The sequence below is a fragment of the Melanerpes formicivorus genome, unplaced genomic scaffold (genome assembly GCF_026170545.1).
Source record: "Melanerpes formicivorus ecotype bairdi unplaced genomic scaffold, bMelFor1.0.p_v2 SCAF_11, whole genome shotgun sequence".
Lineage (NCBI taxonomy): Eukaryota > Metazoa > Chordata > Aves > Piciformes > Picidae > Melanerpes > Melanerpes formicivorus.
In genome coordinates, this window is record NW_027142363.1 from 3,592,955 (window position 1) to 3,612,317 (window position 19,363).

At 40.3% G+C, this 19,363-nt stretch overlaps 1 protein-coding gene and 1 long non-coding RNA gene across 3 annotated transcripts in view; one reads left to right on the forward strand and one right to left on the reverse strand.

The window, feature by feature from the left end:
• ROBO1 (roundabout guidance receptor 1) overlaps positions 1-19,363 on the forward strand; it is a 633,792-nt gene that overhangs the window by 473,319 nt on the left and 141,110 nt on the right. The gene's annotated exons all lie outside the window — the stretch shown is intronic.
• Positions 593-3,893, reverse strand: LOC137444289 (uncharacterized). Its single transcript, XR_010988110.1, has 3 exons — positions 3,804-3,893; positions 2,180-2,321; positions 593-853 (listed from the first exon to the last, which is right to left on the reverse strand). It is a non-coding gene; the product is annotated as an uncharacterized lncRNA (long non-coding RNA).

Genomic DNA, 19,363 nt, shown 5'->3' on the forward strand with positions numbered 1-19,363 from the left:
CATGCCTCTCAGTCTTTCCCACAATGGCAGAGGGGTTTTTAAACATGCTAGCCAATTTCAACAAAATCTGAAGGAATAAGAGAAGGCCCAGTTTCTCCTCCATTCCGTTCCTACAAATGCAGGCACCTAGGTAAGAAAGCCAGAGTGCTTGAAACTTTGGAGAAAGTTCTGTCCCCTGTGTTCAGTGCTTACAAGACGCTGGAGAGCAAAGCTGCTGTTAAACAAGCTACAGTTGAAGCTGCTGTATTGTTAGGTACTGCAGTAACTGGTTATTATAGATCCTGGTGGATAGGATAGGATAGGATAGGATAGGATAGGATAGGATAGGATAGGATTAGAAGAGACCTTCAAGATCATCATGTCAAACTCATCATCCAACACCATCTAATCAACTAAACCATGGCACCAAGCACCCCATCCAGTCTCTTCCTAAACACCTCTGGTGATGGTATATACAAATCCTCAGGAAATCAGGTTTCACTAATTTTAGAGTGAACAACATTTCTTTTCTAATGAATTATCTCTTTATTAAAAAAATAATCTCATTAGATTTTAGAGAGGAAAACAGCTGACAGCTTGAAGGGTTGGTAGTAATTTTTATTGGCAAGAGCTTTTGATGCTATTGGCTGTGAAAGTCATAAGTTACTTCTGCAGTTCATCCCCAAGGAAAGGTGAATAAAACCTTTATGTTGCACCCAAACACCATGAATTCTCTGTGTCCCACGTAACTTGCATGGAGGAAAACAGCTGTGTTCATAAACCTCTCTTGAATTATCTCTCAGCTTCATTGATGTTATTTCTCATCTCTTCCTTTTCTTGACTCCTCTCATAGAACAAAGTCACTTGTGTGGAACTAGAAAAGAAAACAAGGTTATAAACAATAAATTATACAAAACTTTAACAATTATCTAGTATAGCTTTCCCAGAAACAGGCTGTTGAAAAGAATGTGACCAATGTGAGGAGGAAGTTCTTCACCGTGAGAGTGGTGAAGCCCTGGAATGGTTTGTCCAGGGAGGTGGTTGGAGCCCCGTCCCTGGAGGTGTTTAAGACCAGGCTGGATGAGGCTCTGGCCAGCCTCATCTAGTGTGAGGTGTCCCTGCCCATGGCAGGGGGGGTTGGAACTAGATGATCCTTGTGGTCCCTTCCAACCCTGACTGATTCTATGATACTATGAATGTGTATACAGACATTTGTATTAGGTTGGGTGTACCTCTGTGTGTGTATGTATAGATAGATATGTGTGTATAGATAGATATGTATAGACAAAGGCACACATATCTATATGCATCCATACAGAGAGTGAGTGAATAATTCAGAGTATGAGCAAGGTGTCTCTTATTGTAAAGGGAATTTGTAGCTCCATAAATGCTAAAAAGCAGCTCTTTTGAGCCTTAATGGACTGTGAAATATTATACTTTAAACCTGTCACTGTTCAAGGACTGAATATTGCTTCTCCTGTGCCTTAGGGGAGGTATAATTTGGAGGGTGTGCATGAGGGCATTTTGGGGCTAAAGTGGTAAATGGAAATTCCACAATGGAGAGAAAGAAAAGAAATACTTCCTGGTAGAGAGGAGAGGCAGCAGTATTATTTAAGAACTGACTGGAGATCTTCAAATGTTTAAAAGTTAGGAATGTTAGAAATGGCCTTAGGGAAAATGGTTTAGTGGGCACTGAAGTACAGAACAAGTGAGCAGTCAAGAGAACATAATGAATTAAACTTACTATAGAGTTACAGGGTTCATTACAGGATTTTTAGATTGATTATATGAATTGGCATTGTATTTGTCTTTAAAGCAATAAAAAGTAAAAGCAGAACCTTTGGGGCAGAGTGGTGCCATATTTAGGCATACCTTAGCTAGGATATTATTTGGTCTACCAAGGAAAATGATTACTCATTATTTTTGTTTTGTGTGATTAAACTTACAACAATAACCTCACCCAACAAGAGTCTGTTCTCCTCCTGGTAATACACATGCTACTGAGAGGAAGAGAGGCAGTTTCTGTGGGTGCACACAGAAGTTTCTCAGAGAAGGATTTCACACTGTGTTGTAGAAATATCCTTTTGAAAACCAGGAGGAAAAGTCACTTTAAATCTTGTCATAGTTTAGCTGGAATCTGTTGTGATGTAAGCTAAAAATAACTGCAGAGCATGATTAAATGGGAAAGAAAGACTATTACCTGTAATGCAGCTCTCATTTTTCTGCACATCAACAAATGGACACTTCATTTCATATCTTGACATTGCTTTGTTTTTATGGATTTGGCTGGTATATCTCCAGGAAGACACATTGCAGTTTCTCTGAACTTTGCTGCTGAACATCTGTAAGAGTTTATTTGGCACATGGTAGCAATTTTGAGCTGTGTGTATGACAAAGATGTGCATATGTCTCCATACAGAAGTTAAACCAGTGAATCCACTACATTTGTCTAAAGCATGTCATTTATCTAGCTTTAAAAAAAAAATCCAACCAAAAAAAACCCCAGCCAAACATACAAGTACATTGGAAAGGTTTTTTTAACTTAGTGGTGAAAGAAAACACTATGTTAGGTCTAGTATTTTGAATGAAGACATATATGTGTGTGTATATACATATAATTCATGTATGGATGAATTTCATAATTCACTATAGACACAGAATCAATTTACTTTTGTTCATAACCAAACTGTTTCTGATATAAGTAAAAATGGTTGGACTTCTAGCACAGCATGGGATGGGATGGGATGGGATGGGATGGGATGGGATGGGATGGGATGGAATGGAATGGAATAGAATAGAATAGAATAGAATAGAATAGAATAGAATAGAATAGAATAGAATAGAATAGAATAGAATAGAATAGAATAGAATAGAATAGAATAGACCAGACCAGATTGGAAGAGACCTTCAAGGTCACCATGTCAAACCCATCATCCAACACCATCTGATCAACTAAACCATGGCACCAAGCACCCCATCCAGTCTCCTCCTAAACACCTCTTTTCCTCCAAAATTAAGCTTTATAACTTCTTTTTCAATAGTGAAGTCATGATCATTTTTCCTCCTAGGATCAAATGTGAGATGCTTTTCATGCAAATGCACAGATAGTATCTTAAAAGCTATTTCCTACACTTGTCCCTGGAGTAAAAGGCTTTTGCTTGTAGTAGATACATGCTTTGAGACTCAGTTGCTGTTTTGAGGGACTTTCACATGAAATCCATAGACTCTGGAGAGATACAAGAGACTCTGTGTGGTAGTCTGTAAATTCAGGACCTTTTTTCCATCATAATTCCTTTTAAAAAAATTATTGCAAAGTATAGGTAGTTGTTGTGAATAAAGGGGCAATAAAGCAAGAAACGAATACTGTATTAATTATGTATTAATTTGTTCCCACCTCCCATGGAACGTAACACAAAAGTTATAAAGGTTCAGTATTTGATTGAGACATTATCATAGAATCAATAAGGTTGGAAAAGACCTCAAAGATCATCAAGTCCAACCTGTCACCCAACACCTCAGGACCACTAAACCATGGCACCAACTGCCATGTCCAGTCCCCTCTTGAACACCTCCAGGGGCAGTGACTCCACCACCTCCCTGGGCAGCACATTCCAATGGCCAGCAACTCTCTCTCTGAAGAACTTTCTCCTCACCTCAAGGCTAAACTTCCCCTGGTGCAACTTGAGACTGTGTCCTTCACACTAGGAATGGTTACAAATAGTTTGTGAGTAGGATTTGGAAAAAGATAAATCCAAAAGCAGCATGTACCCCACTGACAAAAGGAAGGAAGTTCCCAGACACTTTAGGAATGATCAGTTACTCACAATGGTGCTTGCTGATTGTGGGAAATTCTCTTTTTGCCTCTTTTTATTGGAAAATCCTTCTGAACTGCTGCTGCTGCTTACAGTCCACGTGTGTGGGAGGCAAAGACCCAAGAAAGAAGAGCTCATGCTCTGCAGCTCACCTGTTTTATCAAGCCAGGCTAATTTTTGTGTCATATGTTACCATAAAGCATGCCTAAAAGTGAAACTGAAACTGATAAGCGTCAATTCTCTGCCTAAACATGCCCAGATTTGACCCAGCATGGGGCCTGTGCCTGGCAGGACACATGGCTTGAGGGGAAGGGCTCAAGTGGGTCCACTGACCACAGCCCTGGGAGGGTCCCCTGGCTCCCTTGGTCCCAACTTCCACAGTAATACATTCCTTTTAATTTCTGTGGTACTCAAGTACATAGTGAAGAAGATTGTCAGCTGTGCTGCAGCTGAGCTCTGTGGTGGAGCCCTGCTTACCAGCCTATAGTCATTGCTTGGAAAGTGCCTCTGTTCACAGACCAGTAGAAAGCACTGGAAACAACTTGGAAGTGGAAGGGGAGGCCCAAGAGAGCAACTGAATAAAGAGGATATGGAGGTGACTGTGAGCAAGGTCAAAGGGTGCATCACTGGCAGAGAATAAGATAGAGGCTGGGTTCAATATTTGGCAGTAAATATTAATTTGGTGCAGGTTGAAGCTTCACTTTTGAATGTTGTGCCATAAAAATCTTCTGACTTGATTAAACCAGCAAATCAGTCTGCCCTCTTTAAAGCCAGGATTTATTGCCATTCATAAGGCATTTCTTTACAATGGAAATGTTGGTCTTTATTGCCCATTTTGATTGTAACTGGTGCTAATGAGTAAATGTGTAGCTAATGGTGAAGCAGCACTAAAATGCATGTTGCTTACAGAAAGTTACTTATACCTTAATGGCAGGGCCATGAACAAATGCAGAGCATCTGTGTTATGTTTCTGTCAATGTTCAGAGAAATAGCTGCATTTTGCAGTGACCCATTATGCTGATTTAGATAAATATGCAAGGACTCTACAGACAATGTAGAGATTGGCCTTTGTAGTTCCATAGCAGTATTGTCAGAAAATACTGTGCTTAAACTGAATGTAAAATGCACATTTTTTATACTTCTTCCCTGTGGGGGGAAAATACAGTGGAGGTCCTTGATGTCAGTGTTCTGACAGTCCACTATTTGCATTAGGAAATGCTTCATATCTCCTAGTGGGAATAATTAAACTGGATTCCTGTGGTGTGAATAGATGCCCTAGCTTTTATTGTGCTCCATTTTTCCATGTGTAATTGAACAGCTTTATAGCAAGAGAACAAAGGTTAGGTGTGTGCAAGTTGTCTGGATACTATGATTCAATTAGAGGTAACCCCAGTTCCGTCTGCTTTTTCCAGGCTGTTTGAAGCTTGTATGCAAAGGACATGCTAATTTTGTCCTCTAACACTGTACCAACATTGAGTTCTTTTGTATTTTTAACTATATTTTGACCTCAGATCCTAGATACGTGGGAAACATACAGGGAACAAAAGGTGCAGTTAAAAAGAACTTCAGGACCCTCTTACAATATGCTTACAAAAGGCCATGGCAGGTAATATTTGCCTTTTTTATGATCATTCAAGCTTACATACCGCACAGCTGAAAATCTCCAGGGAGCAGATGAGCTGTGTCCTTTAAACAAAGGGGTTTAGCAGAGGTACTGTTACTTTTAAGGAGATGTTGTTATTATTATATTTGGCTGCAAATGTTTTTGATGTCTCTAAAATAACGTCTGAATAGTTCCAGCTTCCTGTGCATTGACATGTTCAGTAGTGCAATGTGATCCAAGCGCTGCTGTGTTCCCAGTTGCCTGCCTCTAACACACATCATGCCAAAAGAGAGAGGTTTGGTTTTGAGAGGGTTTTGGCTTTTTTGTGTTTTTTTTTTAAACCTGATGCCATAGCAGCTTGCAGTTTCTGCAAATGGAAAAGAAGACCAAACCTTTGTATATTGTTTTACAGATTGCATCAGGTTGGAAGGACCCTCAAAGTTCATCTTGTCCAACCCTCTTCCAGTAAACAGGGACTTCTCCAACGAAATCAAGCTGTCTGGGGTCACATCAAGTCCAATCTTTAATGTCTCCAGGGACAGGGCCCCAACTACATTCCTGGGCAACCTGGTCCAGTATTTTACCACTCTCATTGTAAAGAATTTATTCCTTATGTCTAACCTAAATCTACCCTGCTTCATTTTAAAACCATTGCCTCTTCTCCTGTCACTACAAACCCTTCTAAACAGTCCTTCCCCAGCCTTCCTGTAGGTCCCCTTCAGATACTGAAATGTAGTTATAAGGTCTCCCCAGGGCCTTCTGTTCTCCAGGCTGAAAGTTGTGAAAGACTTTATTTTGTTGTTGTTTTCATTATGATTTCACCCTTAAAAAGTTTCACAGAAGACCAAATTTATCTGACTGCAACAGCACTTCTAGATAATGCAGTCAATTATTTTTCTTTATTTTTAAAGACAACTAAACTATGACAAAAAAATGGGAAGGCAGTGGCTGTAAAATTTACTAAATCCAGGTAAAAGGCAGCACAAATATAAGAGTAAACTAAGCTATGGCTAGGTACTGCAACCCAACTTTAGCAATGCAATTCTGTATACGCTGATGTGCAAAGGTTGAATATGTGTCTCCCAAGTCTTTCTGACACAAGTAAGTGCAGACACCCCTCAATGCTTGCTCTGAAAGCATTGGCTCTCTGCATTCCTGTGCCAGAGTGTGGGGCAGGTGAGGCAGGCAGTCCTCCATCCCTGCGGTTGGACCCTGCCATAGCCTCCTTGTCACACCTTCTCAGCAGGGCCCTGCCTGGATGAGGCCACCCTCAGTCCCACCAAGGCTAGGCTGGTCCTGACCTCCGTGGTCCAACCAGCAGGGGAATGCGCCGTGTGTCCCTTACTGTGCTCTCATGCTCTGAACCCAGCAGACAAAACATATAGGACAAAAGATGTCCAGGGAGCAATAAGTTTGTAGTTCTGCCAAGTTATTTTTGTGATGAAGGGGACATCTGAAAGAAGTGACCTTTCCTTTCTTCCAGCCGTACTTGTGTCAAGAGATCAGCATAGATGCAGGACATGTATTACATTTGGTGCCTGATATGAGCCACAAATGACTTGCAATGAAACAAGCACAGTGAAAATACTTTCTCATGTTCTCACTTCAACTAAAGGAAAGCAGCAAAACTTTTAAGTGCACAGTAGTTTGTGTTTATGCTTTTGTAAGGATTATTCTTCCTATTTTCATTTTACAGAAGTGAGAGTTGGTGGCATTAGAACTTTGCTTTTGATAGAATCAATTGGGTGTGATAACACCCAAGCCCTTTAGTGGGATTTTATGCCCTTTTTTAAAGAACATACTCAGAGTGTCAGAATTTGTAATTTGGCATTCTAGGCATAGTTCTTGAGAGATATTGCTGTTTCCTTTCTGCCTGGGGACCAAGGCAGAGAGATGTGATGTGAGTTTCTCAGGGTGTCAGGAAACGCTGAGGCAAACCACCACGGTCCTCTGACCCCGCAGCCCAGCACCCCTCGGAATAGACCCCCTTGCTGTGCTGGAAAAAAAGGATGAAACCCTTTGTTTGACATGGAGTACTCCAGGCCCTGGGGTATTTGCACACTAATCCTTTGTGTGACAACACTCAAATCTCAGGCTTACAAACATGGGGGTGATGAGTGTGATAGAAGTGTTTGGGTAGATAAAAATAAAATAAACTGTTAAAATGGCTCCATTTTTCAGCTTGTGAAAAAGGTCTCAACGAGACAGGAGATAACCAGTGTTAAGAGCAGCTCTGAAAGGATGTCAAGATAGTGCTACTATCACCATCAGAGTTTGTGGTGATCCTTTAAGAAAAAATAAACTGAGAAATAATTTTTATTCATCCTCTCCCCTGAGGACACATGGTCTAGTGATGACTTGTCTGGCTCAGCTCTGTGTGGTCTAATTCTCTTTATTTGCCAAGATCTCAGTCAACACTCATTAGAAGTCAAGTTCAGCACGTAGTTCAGATTCAGTAAATAGGTTTATTAGTTTAGGTGAAATACTCTTAAGTCCTCAGCCTCACCCAGATGACACAGTCAGTTCGTCTGACACAGTCATCTGGGTGTGACAAGGGAAGGAACTCTGCATAAATCCTTCTGTTATTTGAATATCACTGAACTGGAGTTCAGTTTTACAAATTCCCGGGTTGGCTCTCCTGCCACAGAGATTCTGCTGCTGCAGACCCAAGATTCACTCCTTTTATTAAGGTGTAAGCTTAGTTTTAGTTCAGAAAACTGTTCAATCATGTGATTATCTAATGCAAACTTCAATGGGACTAGAGTCTGGATTTTTCAAAATCCTTCTGTGCTAGAATTAATTTGTAGGACATAGTTAATCTAGTCGTGCTGACAAAGCACTTCAGCACAAGGGGTTACTAATTGTGTTAAAATCACACCGCACTTCCTGCATATATCACAGAGTCACAGAATGATAGGGGTTGGAAAGGATCTCTGTAGATCATCCAGTCCAGCCCCTGCACCTGAGCAGGTTCACCTAGAGTGGGTTGCACAGGACAGCACCTGAAAAGTTATTGAATGACTCCAGAAACAGAGACTACACCACCTCTCTGGGCAACCTGATCCAGTGCTCCACCATCCCCAATGTAAAGAATTTCCTCCTCATGTTCAGATGAAAATTCCTATGTCCTATTGCTGTGCACCACTGAAAAAAAGACTGGTCCCATCCTCCTGACACCCCTCCTTTAAGTATTTAGAAGCATTGATATGATCCCCCTTGGTCTTCTCTAGGCTAAAAAGCCCCAAGTTCTTCAAAAGGGAGATAGATGGTCTTGTTCCCTAATCATCCTTGTAACCCTTTGCTGTACTCTCTCAAGCAATTCCCTAACAGCAACAACAAAACAAAACAAAACAAACCCTCCAAAGAACAGCTTTCTTTTTTGTGGAGAGGGTGTTATAATGCTTGGAAATTTGATATCATCCACCATTATCCTCAAAGATAAAATCATAATGTAAAATCCTCAAATATAAAATCAGTGCAGTAAAGAAGACATTATATTTACACAGTCTTAAGCTTCACAAGGGGAAGTTTAGGCCTGAGGCCTCTCTTCACAGAGAGAGTTGTTAGCCATTGGAATGTGCTGCCCAGGGAGGTGGTGGAGTCATCATCACTGGAGGTGTTTAGGAAGAGACTGGATGGGGTGCTTGGTGCCAGGGTTTATTTAATTAGATGTTGTTGGATGATGGGTTTGACATGATGATCTTGAAGGTCTCATCCGTTCTGTTCTGTTGTATTCTATTCTATTCTATTCTATTTAGACAATTTTAAAACAAGGAAACCCATGGAAGAGTGTAATAGTTGTGTGTAGTCCTCTCTCCATGAATACATTTAACTACTGTCCTCTTTCTTCCTGTTATCTCTTGTACCTGTTCCTGAAATGTAACAATCCTGCTTGAATCCAAGTTAATGTAATTACTTCTATAACTTTAAAGTGCAGCAATAATTAGAGTACACATAGTATCAACAGAGCTTGAAGGAGCTCGTTAAAGAATGTGAATTGAATCTGAGCACACATGAAATGGCAGCCTGGCCCCAGGTATGGCACCAGCCTCGTTATCCAAGCAAAATCATGGATGTAAAAATCCTCATCTCTTTTGCCCCAAAACTCTGCCAGCCATTTACTCTGCAGGATTTGACAGGATGAGAGCCAATGAAAAAAAATGAGATTCTGATTGTGGCACTTCTCATTTAAATTGGCATCTTTCTATTAACCTCAGGCTCCCATTGGAACAGGTGAATAGAAATTATCAGACTTGCATCACAGAAATTATTACAGTGCTTTTCATGATATAAACAGAGAATAGAAAATCTCACTTGTACAGTTTTGGTGTGATTTAAAACCGTTTGAATGGTTGTCAGGTTTCATTTTGGAATTTAATGTGAGTATAACAAATCCAGTGAAGCATCTTGTTAATACCTTCTCAGGTTAAGGCGCTGATAGTGTGGTCAAGAAAAATGTGGCTGCCTTTGTGGCAGAAGTAGGACTTTAAGACCAGAGAGCTTTGAATAAGTTCAATTTCTTAACATATGTGCATGGCCTTTTGGCAATATGGAGAGGATGGAAGGATTTTCCTTAACATAAAGCCATTTTAGTTTCTGAAGGGCTCAGTGGTATAAATCCGCTCAGTATTTATCTGTGCCTAGATCTAGGCCACGTTCTAAATCTATCTGAGATTTTCATATGGCCTTCTCGTTTCTAATGTTTTGTGACCTTTATCTGTGTGGTAAGCCACGTGTTTTTGCAGAAGGGAAACTGGGACTAGAGAAAGTAAAGGCCACATTTACACTTGCAGAGGCAATCGTCATTCTCTTCCCAGATCTGTAAATGTGACAAGTAGGTTTGTTATCTCAGGAGCTGGGTTATGTGCATTCACTGATGTCAGATTTGTGATGGAATCCTCCTCAGCACTGGTACAGTACTGTAGTAATGTCCTGACTTGATTGTAGCTACTCTGCTGTTTGTTTGCAGGAGGCAAATACACCTTGAGTGCCCCAAGCAAGATGTAAAGGATGTTTGCAGTGCAACAGGAATGGCATTTAGATGATGACCTGGGCACAATGGGCACTATTCCTACATGATCCATTTCTAATGTTGCTGATTTCTTGCAAGCTTGCAAAGTCATGAAACAAAGATAAATTAACCTGGATCCTGGTCTACTAATTTTGGCCCACTGATAAGTATATGCTTGTTGACAAAATAGTTTTGAAGAGCTTCACATTTGTTTGAAACACCAAGAGGTTAGACTGGGACTGGTTTTGTGTCACCAGAGCATGATGTGATGACTGGTAAATGCCATATTGTGCACATCCAGCACTGTCAGTGAACATGTTAGCAAAGATACAGGTCATATCACAGTATATTTTACCATAAAATAGAAGTACCTCTTTATAAATCAAATACTGACACGTTTGCTAAAGGAAATATTCTTGACAATATCACTGCAAGAAAAGGTTCTTTTCAGTGCCCAACACTAGACTCTTGAATGTGTCCAGAGAAGGGCAACAAGGCTGGTGAGAGGCCTCCAGGAGAGGCTGAGGGAGCTGGGATTGTTTAGCCTGGAGAAGAGGAGGCTCAGGGGAGACCTTATTGCTCTCTACAACTACCTGAAGGGAAGTTGTAGCCAGGTAAGGGTTGGTCTCTTCTCCCAGGCAACCAGCACCAGAACAAGAGGACACAGTCTCAAGCTGCACCAGGGGAAGTTTAGGCTTGAGGTGAAAAGAAAGTTTTTCACGGAGAGAGTTGTTGGCCATTGGAATGTGCTGCCCAGGGAGGTGGTGGAGTCACCATCCCTGGAGGTGTTCAAGAGGGGACTGCACATTGCACTTGGTACCATGGTCTAGTAGTCATGAGGTGTTGGGTGACAGGTTGGACTTGATGATCTTTGAGGTCTCTTCCAACCTTATTGGTTCTATGATTCTATGATTCTAAAGCAGGTTGAAAGCTAAAACAGCTGCATGCTGACTTAGTGTGGTAATATGCCTAACTTCCTCCAGAGAACAGAGCTGGCAAATAAGAATAGAGTGGAGCTGCCAGTATTAGTTGGTTGGGTTTGTTTTGTTTAGACAACCCAAAAGCTTGGTGGTTGAGACATTGTTCTGAAAGATAACTTTGTAAGCTTCTCCATGAATCTCAATGTAATTGCTGGTCTATTGAGTGTGAGAGAGAACCTGCATGTGCCACCAGTGAATATACAATGGGAGTCAGTACTGACACTCTTTCTCTCTCAGTTTTGAGAGGAAATTTAAGTATTGTTAATATGATATTCCTGAAGTTTATCAATGCCTATTTCTTGATGTTATTCAGTGATTCCAGTCAAATCAAGAAGTAGTTCACAAAATTTCCAAAGCTGGCACTCTTTCAATAAGTGGTTGTTTTCAGCTGTGCTGTTAGAAGTGCATACCGGGCAGCTGGAGCTCTGGAGCAAGGCAAGGAGAAACAGCATTCTTATGCAAGTGCCTAGCCTAGCAGACATACGTAGCTAACAACCTGAGGTTTTTGGGGGGAGAAGAGTTAAGATTATGCATCAGACTTATTTTCATTATGAGGCAGTAAATAAGTTGTCCTCTAATTTACCTTTCTCCCCTCCATTTTCTTGGAGCAAGTGTTTGAAAGTGTAAGAGAATGACAGATCTTGTAGTCATCAACAAAGTCTGTGGGTGTTAGGCCATTACAGAGAAATGAAATGTTTCTTCTGACTTACTGTGGCTTGCATATTTGAGAGATGAGCAGCATCTCAGCAATGTCTTTTATGAGTGATCCTTGACAGAATAGATAGAGGGAAGCTAAGCCCAAAGGATGTGTATTTTTGTCTTAGTTTCCTGTGAAGCTGAACTGTAAAGTGAGGATGAGCTTAGCCTGTATTTACAAGTTTGTGCTCTCCAGAGGAAATAAACAGGAACTGATGTTCCTCCAGCTAGGTAGCATTATGAAGTCCTGAGAAACAGTGGATTTACTCTTTCCATCTGTAACTCTCAGTAATTATGTATTTGTTACTGTTAAGCACTTGTCAGATGGCTTTGATTACTTTATTCTAAATGAGGATAAATAAAGCACGTACTTTTGGTTGACAGGAAGAAAACAATTTCCATCCTTGTTCATTATTGTAGATCCTACAGGAATATGCATGCATAACAGTGCATATATCATTTCAAAGCAATGACATTTCTGTTCTCTATCAGCATTCAGAAACCTTAGAAAAGGCAGATCCTCTAGTGTTTCTTCTGTCTAGGCTAACACTGAGCAGATGGCTTGTGGCATGATTTGTGAAAAACAATATCAGAAAAAATAGCATTGATATTCAGTTGCAGTTTGTGCCATACATGGATGTTTACTCCCTTTCTGACACATGGTATTTGCAGTGAATAGCAAAGCAGTGCAAAGAGGCAGTAGTTAAGGAATCATATGAAAGACATGTTCAGTAATGCTGTTAGGAACCAGAAATGAAAGGAGCTGTAAAGAGAAAATGACTTTGTGCAGCAGCTAGACTCAGTTGTGAATCATGAAATAAACAACTGTATGTCTTGAGAAGTGCTGATAACTTTGTTGGTTATTTTTACTTGCTTCTCTTCATCCAGATACATAACCATCTAAATTTGCTGAGAAATGAGGCTGAAAGTATCTAATCCTTACCTAGTTGCTATTCTTGTGTTGACTTTGGGTTTTCTTTACTAATAGTGGACTTAGAAATAATGGAGCCCTCAATGTAGAGAATAGCAGTGTGCTGTCCAAGTGTGACCTGGATGCCTCTTAGTCTTTTTCATATTCATGTGGACCAAGAAAGAAGAATGTTTATTTCAAAGCAAATAAAAACTAGCACAAAAGTCTGGTTTATGATAGACAGCAGTAATGCTCCTTGGCTGAGACTGGAGAAGGTAGGCAATGCTTGTCTCTGGTCTGTGCCTACATCACTAGAAATAGTTATGCAGCTATTCTTGAGATGCAGATTCTTGCACCTCTCAAAAAAAGGCAGAATTTTATGCATCTGTTAACTTTCCTTGTCCTCCTCCTCAAATACAAATACTGTTCATGATGACGTACTCAAAGACAGGAAAAGTAACATGGTGCGGATCTCAGTTTCTCCTCGCTCCTGAGTACACTGGTAGAGCATCTTCAGGCCAGGTATTTCTCAGTGTTAGTGAAGAAAGGCAATTTGATTTTCAGTACTGCCCATGGCATATTCTCTCACATCAACAGAAGTTCTGTTTCAACCCCCTTTTTTCTAATACACATTATGCTACTCATTGCCAAAGAAGTGACTGCTGTCACTTGTATGAAGGGATTCTATGGTGGTCTAGTTTCAAACAGGTGCTCTTCTAGGCTCTCCACCACCTTTACCTCATTCTGTGCCTCCTTTTCTTGTAGCATCTCCCTATAACCTAGAAAAATCTTTATCACTCTGTTTCCATAACTGAAGACCGGTACCAGTGTGTGGTGACACAAGGTAATTGCTAGAGCTTATTTGTGATGCTTTGTGTTTGAGAATAAGCAGGGCAGTTTTGACAAGAGCCTAAATACCAAAAAAAACTCCACTGCTTAATGATGGGGTTTGGGTAAAACACAAAATAGCTGCTTGTAAGAAACAAAAAAAAATGCAAACAACTTGGTAGAATCTCCCTGAGCAAACACAAAATAGAGAACAGCTTCCAAGGACACACAGAGCAAAGAGTACCTGTGGGGAGAGACAGAATGGGAGGAGGGCAGGGGGCTGCAAGATCTGGAAAATGGATTTCATGAGAGTTCATGTGGGCATGGTTCCATATAGAATTTAGTAGAATTAACCAGGTTGGAAGAGACCTTCAAGATCATCACATGCAACCCATCAACCAATCCAACACCACCTAAACAACTAACCCATGGCGCCAAGCACCCCATCAAGTCTCCTTCTGAACACCTCCAGTGATGGTGACTCCACCACCTCCCCAGGCAGCACATTCCAATGGGCAATCACTCTCTCTGTATAGAGCTTCTTCCTAACATCCAACCTAAACCTCCCCTGGTGCAGCCTGAGACTCTTCTGCAGAAGTTTCTAATGAATATAAAGGACATTGCTCAGGATGACCTACCTTCATCCCCTTAAAGTGCAATTTCTGCAGTCAGTGGTGGGGACCAGGAAATGTAGTAGTAAAAATAATTGCTGGCAAATATTTTTTTAGCCTGTCAGTGCTGCAATTGCTTGCCTTTCATCTTTGTATACAACTGAAATATATTCTCTCCCGTGGATCTATCTTTTGGAGGCCTCTTCAACAGCTTTAATTTAATAAGTATCATAGTGTACATTGTTATAATTTGCAAACATTGAACATGCAGTTTTCCTACGTTGATGGTTTTTAAAGACTTTCTCTTCCTTGAAACCGAATCTTTACCATCAAAAGAAGAATGTAAATTTTTCTGTGTTAGAAGAATCTGTTGAAAATTCCCATTGTGTGTGTGCAAACGTGTGTAAAACTGGGCATTTAAAGTAGAAGTCATAATGACACAAAAATTCTTAGGTTTCTGTCATTTTGTTTGGTCAACTGAAAAAGAACAGCTGTACCACCATCCTCACTTGTAATTTTCCACCCTGGCAATTACCCATGTGAGCAAAGATCATGTGCTATTTTAGAGAGCAGGGTATAATTGTGCCGGGTTTCTGTTGAACTGGGTAATTTAGTGGAAAAACTCTGATTAGGGTGAGCTTGCCAAAAGGTAGTAAGGGACACATTCGATGCTCTACCTGTAATGTAGATTTCTTTTAAGCTGAGTACAAATTGTCGGGTTTGTGTACATAAAAACATTAGTAAAATATGTATTATTCATAGGTACTGCTTCCTAATGGAAGCTTAAAACTTTTTTAATGCACAATGCATTCTAAATAAATCCAATATGTCCAATAGTTCTTAAATGTCAAACATATTTAAATGTGTTTTTAAAACAGTTGGAATTTTGCTTGGTTTAGCAGTATATTGAAAAGTGCATTCAGCGTTGCGAGTTGTTTTGCAAAAGCATTATCTAGTTAGCAACTGAATGAAATATTTAGCTGACATGCTGCCATAAAGACACAAAATCATTGTGGTATAATTCTTTTCATAGAGGTCATAAAGTAAGGTCAAACTCAAATTTCCATTCATTCATAGCCACAGTATAAGGTTATTAGAAGGTCAGCTCTTGTGACTAAATAGAGCAGCAGTTGCTGTAGAAAACAATGAAAGCTGCTCAGCTGAATCTTTCACTGTTTATGTGCAACTGAAGAGAATTACAGCATTTATTAAATCCTGTTATTTTGTGCATTGCAAGCTAGAGTAAAGAGTCTAATCAAAATATCATTGCAATCATTGCGAGGATTAGTGCTCCGTGGGGCCTGATCAGTCCTATTAGCTGTTTTGCTCTTTGTTTTTGAAGACCTTGGAGATAAATATGTCTGAACCATCCGTTGCAAAAACGTGTTGTTTGTGCAGCTGGAGATGCTTCTGCCCTCAAGAGGTCTGAACCTGCTTCCAGAAGCCTTGCAGTTTACTGTGATGTGTGTGACTTCCAGCCCTTATCGACTGATTGAGGAAATGGGCCTGCCCGGGCTCTGGTGAAACTTCTAAGTGCAAGGACATAAAGCCTCTGGCAAGGGTTGGAAAATTAGCCAATAGATGAAATCAAGCACAGGTACAATCAGGAGGAGTAACTGGAGAGCTAAAGGAAGTACAAAGGAAGAACACAGCACACAGACCTCTCCTTCCTCTTCAGAGGCACTCTGGCAGGAGATTAAGGCAAATCTGACTTTCAGGGGCTGTTCCATTTGTCCATTGGAATTTTCTCTTATCTCAAAATCCTCTTTTTGGATGATTTGAGTAAAAATGCTTCTCCCTGAAGTTGAATGTAGAGGACAGAAAGGGCCTCAAGTAGACAACACTGGTTATCTGCTCATCCTCAGTGTGCACCAGGATATCTTTGTAGCAGTGCCAAGTCATTCTGTCTTTCCTTCCCTCAGCCTCTCTCTGTGCTGAATGCTACCTATGCTCAGAAGGTTTGTTTTATTTTTCTTGGTAATGGTGCTTTGAATTATAAGTTTTCTTATTTTGGACCACATGTTTCTTTTCCCAATAAATTATATCATTAGTAATGTTCTACTGTATGACCTTTGACTACCTCAGTATTTAGTATTTTCCCCCTCCTACTGCACTTGCTCTATGCTGCAAGAGAATACTATACATCACAAGGCATTCTTGGAGTAGTGTGCTGTCCTTAGTTAAGTTTGTAGCTGAAAAGTCTGACATTACCCAATTCTTAATTCAATTTAGGCACCCTGGCTGTTGTAGAGCCTGACTTTTTCATGGTTTAGTTTGGGTTTTTCCCCCCTTTCATCTCTAATGCCGTTGTCTGTTGTTATTAAAATGGCCAGGGACCTAGTTTTTATTGAGGCTCTTCATCCAGAGCTTTACTGGTTAAGTGATGAATAGATCTGAAAATCAGACTCCTGGTGTGCGTCCTGCTGAGCGCTTGCCTTCCATAAAAGAGGTGATCATGTCTGCCCCAGAAAATCCTGCAGAAGTGCCTAAGAAACAGATTTTGCTGAATTAATGAATTGTTCAAAATCCAGTGTGACTTCTATAATCCAAAAATACTGAGGGATGCATACACATCTTCCTGGGACACTTTATTCCTGCTCTTGCAGACAACGGTGATAACCCTTGTGTTTGGCAGCTTTCAAGGAAAGCTTTCATTTTGTATTTGCTGAGTGTGGCACCAGTGTTTCCATTGCACTCCTCCTAATGACATTTAGGTCTTTTCCCTGACTGCCATAATTTAATTTATTACTAGTATGTATACATGCATGAATAGTTCACATTTCATTTCCTAGATGGGAATTTGCACTTCAGGCATTTAATTTCATTTGCTGTTGTGTTGTGTGTTTTATAGTTTCTGACTGGCTTTTCCCTCAATGAAATGGTGCCAGCATGAAATAATTGGTATGGGAAAAGGCTGCGCACATGGATTATGCATAAAAGGACTTAATTGATTAGCTTTGCAAAAACCCCAAGCTTTCCTTGCTCTGTGCTTGCCCCAGTTCAGTCAGTGATACCAACTTTTTATGAATGTCTTTGCACATCACAAAAATGCCTGCTCTTTTCTCCTGGGCTTGGATACTTGGCATTCCTGAGTAGAGACTTGCTAGACTGCACTTTGTAATTGCCAGAATAGATCTCACAATCCGAAAAGGTTCGTGGGATTTACTTTTGAATGGTATTTAGGTTGGTTTGGGGGTTGTTTTTTAATGTATACCAAAAGGACTTTTCTTTTTTCCTTCTGTTTGCCTCTGAGAGCTACTGCAAGGCATTTCAATGCCAAATTAAAGCACAGCTGCTCTAGCGTTGCATAACACCGCTTTACCTTTTCAGCAGTGCCTGGTCTGGATGTGTTGTGTGACACTCAACACTCACTTTATATGGTGTGAAAAACTTGGATGATAAGCTAATGTGAGGAATTGGTCAGTTATATGTATGTCAGTTATGAAGAGAAGAAAACAGTGGCTTGTGTAGTCAATAAAAATTCTCAAGATGTGCTAAAGTAATTGTTCTATAAAACTACCCAGAACATTTCTGCAGAAGCTTTTAAGATCAAACAACCATTTTCCCAGTTGTACTTGTTAAACTAGTCACAAAGTAATATTATTATTACTATTTTTATTATTATTAATAATAATAACTAATAATAACTGCTAATAATAACTGCTAATAATAACAATAATAATATTTTCCCTTTGTGCTTCTGCCCAACAGTTGGGAAGAGAGTTATGAGTGATGTAAACAAACACAAACCAGTAGGAACATTGTTTTATTATTTCACTGGGAATTTCTGTACAATTTGTGAGCAACTTGTTACAAGCTGAGCAGCTGATTAAGGTTAACCTTGATCTTAAGGCAGCCAGGTTGGCTTACATTCTATCAGCAAGGGATTTAAATTTACTCGGACCCATTTTAATTGGCATTTATGCAACATGCACTCGTGGATGCTGAGTTCATTGAGAAATCCTGAGTGCCATCTGTTTAACTCTCTTTCCTCTCCATTAAAATGTAATAAAATAAGGCCAGATCCTTCTGGCTTGCAAATATATTTGTCTTTCAGAGTACAGCATTTTAATTGCCACATCAATAATGTGCTGGTTTGTGTTAGATATTAATTTCTGTGTTTAATTAAAAGCAACCTTACTTCCTTGGCTCTTTTTCAGAGCTGTGTTCTCCAAAACTTTTAACTCAAAGATTCAGGCCTAACATTTCTATCTGACGTAAAATTACATTGAAAATGTTATATGACTGTGTCAGTGTATGCTCAATGTAGGTGCTAGTCCTATTGACTCACATGGAACCATAATTAGTTACTAAGTAACATCCAGCACATTTCTGGAGAATTTGGCATTTACAAACATGATTGATTGTTATTGATTTATGATGTTGCCTAAAGTGAATGTGTGTGAGTTCTAGATGTATTTTATTTTGTGATAAAGGACACATGCCAGCGCTAGTACATTTGGAAACATGAGAAACAAAAGGTGGTTTGTTGCTGGAACATGTCCAGAGAAGGGCAACAAAGCTGGGGAGGGGTTTAGATCACAGCCCTGTGAGAAGAGACTGAGGGAGCTGGGGTTGTTTAGCCTGGAGTAGAGGAGGCTCAGGGGAGACCTTATTGCTCTCTACAACTACCTGAAGGGAGGTTGTAGCCAGGTGGGGGTTGGTCTCTTCTCCCAGGCCACTGGCACCAGAACAAGAGGACACAGTCTCAAGCTGCACCAGGGGAGGTTTAGTCTGGATGTTAGGAAGAAATTCTTCCCAGGAGGAGAGATTGGCCATTGGAATAGTCTGCCCAGGGACGTGGTGGATTCACCATCACTGGAGGTGTTTAGGAAGAGACTGGATGGGGTGCTTGGTGCCATGGTTTAGTTGATTAGATGGTGTTGGATGATAGGTTGGACTCGATGATCTTGAAGGTCTTTTCCAACCTCGT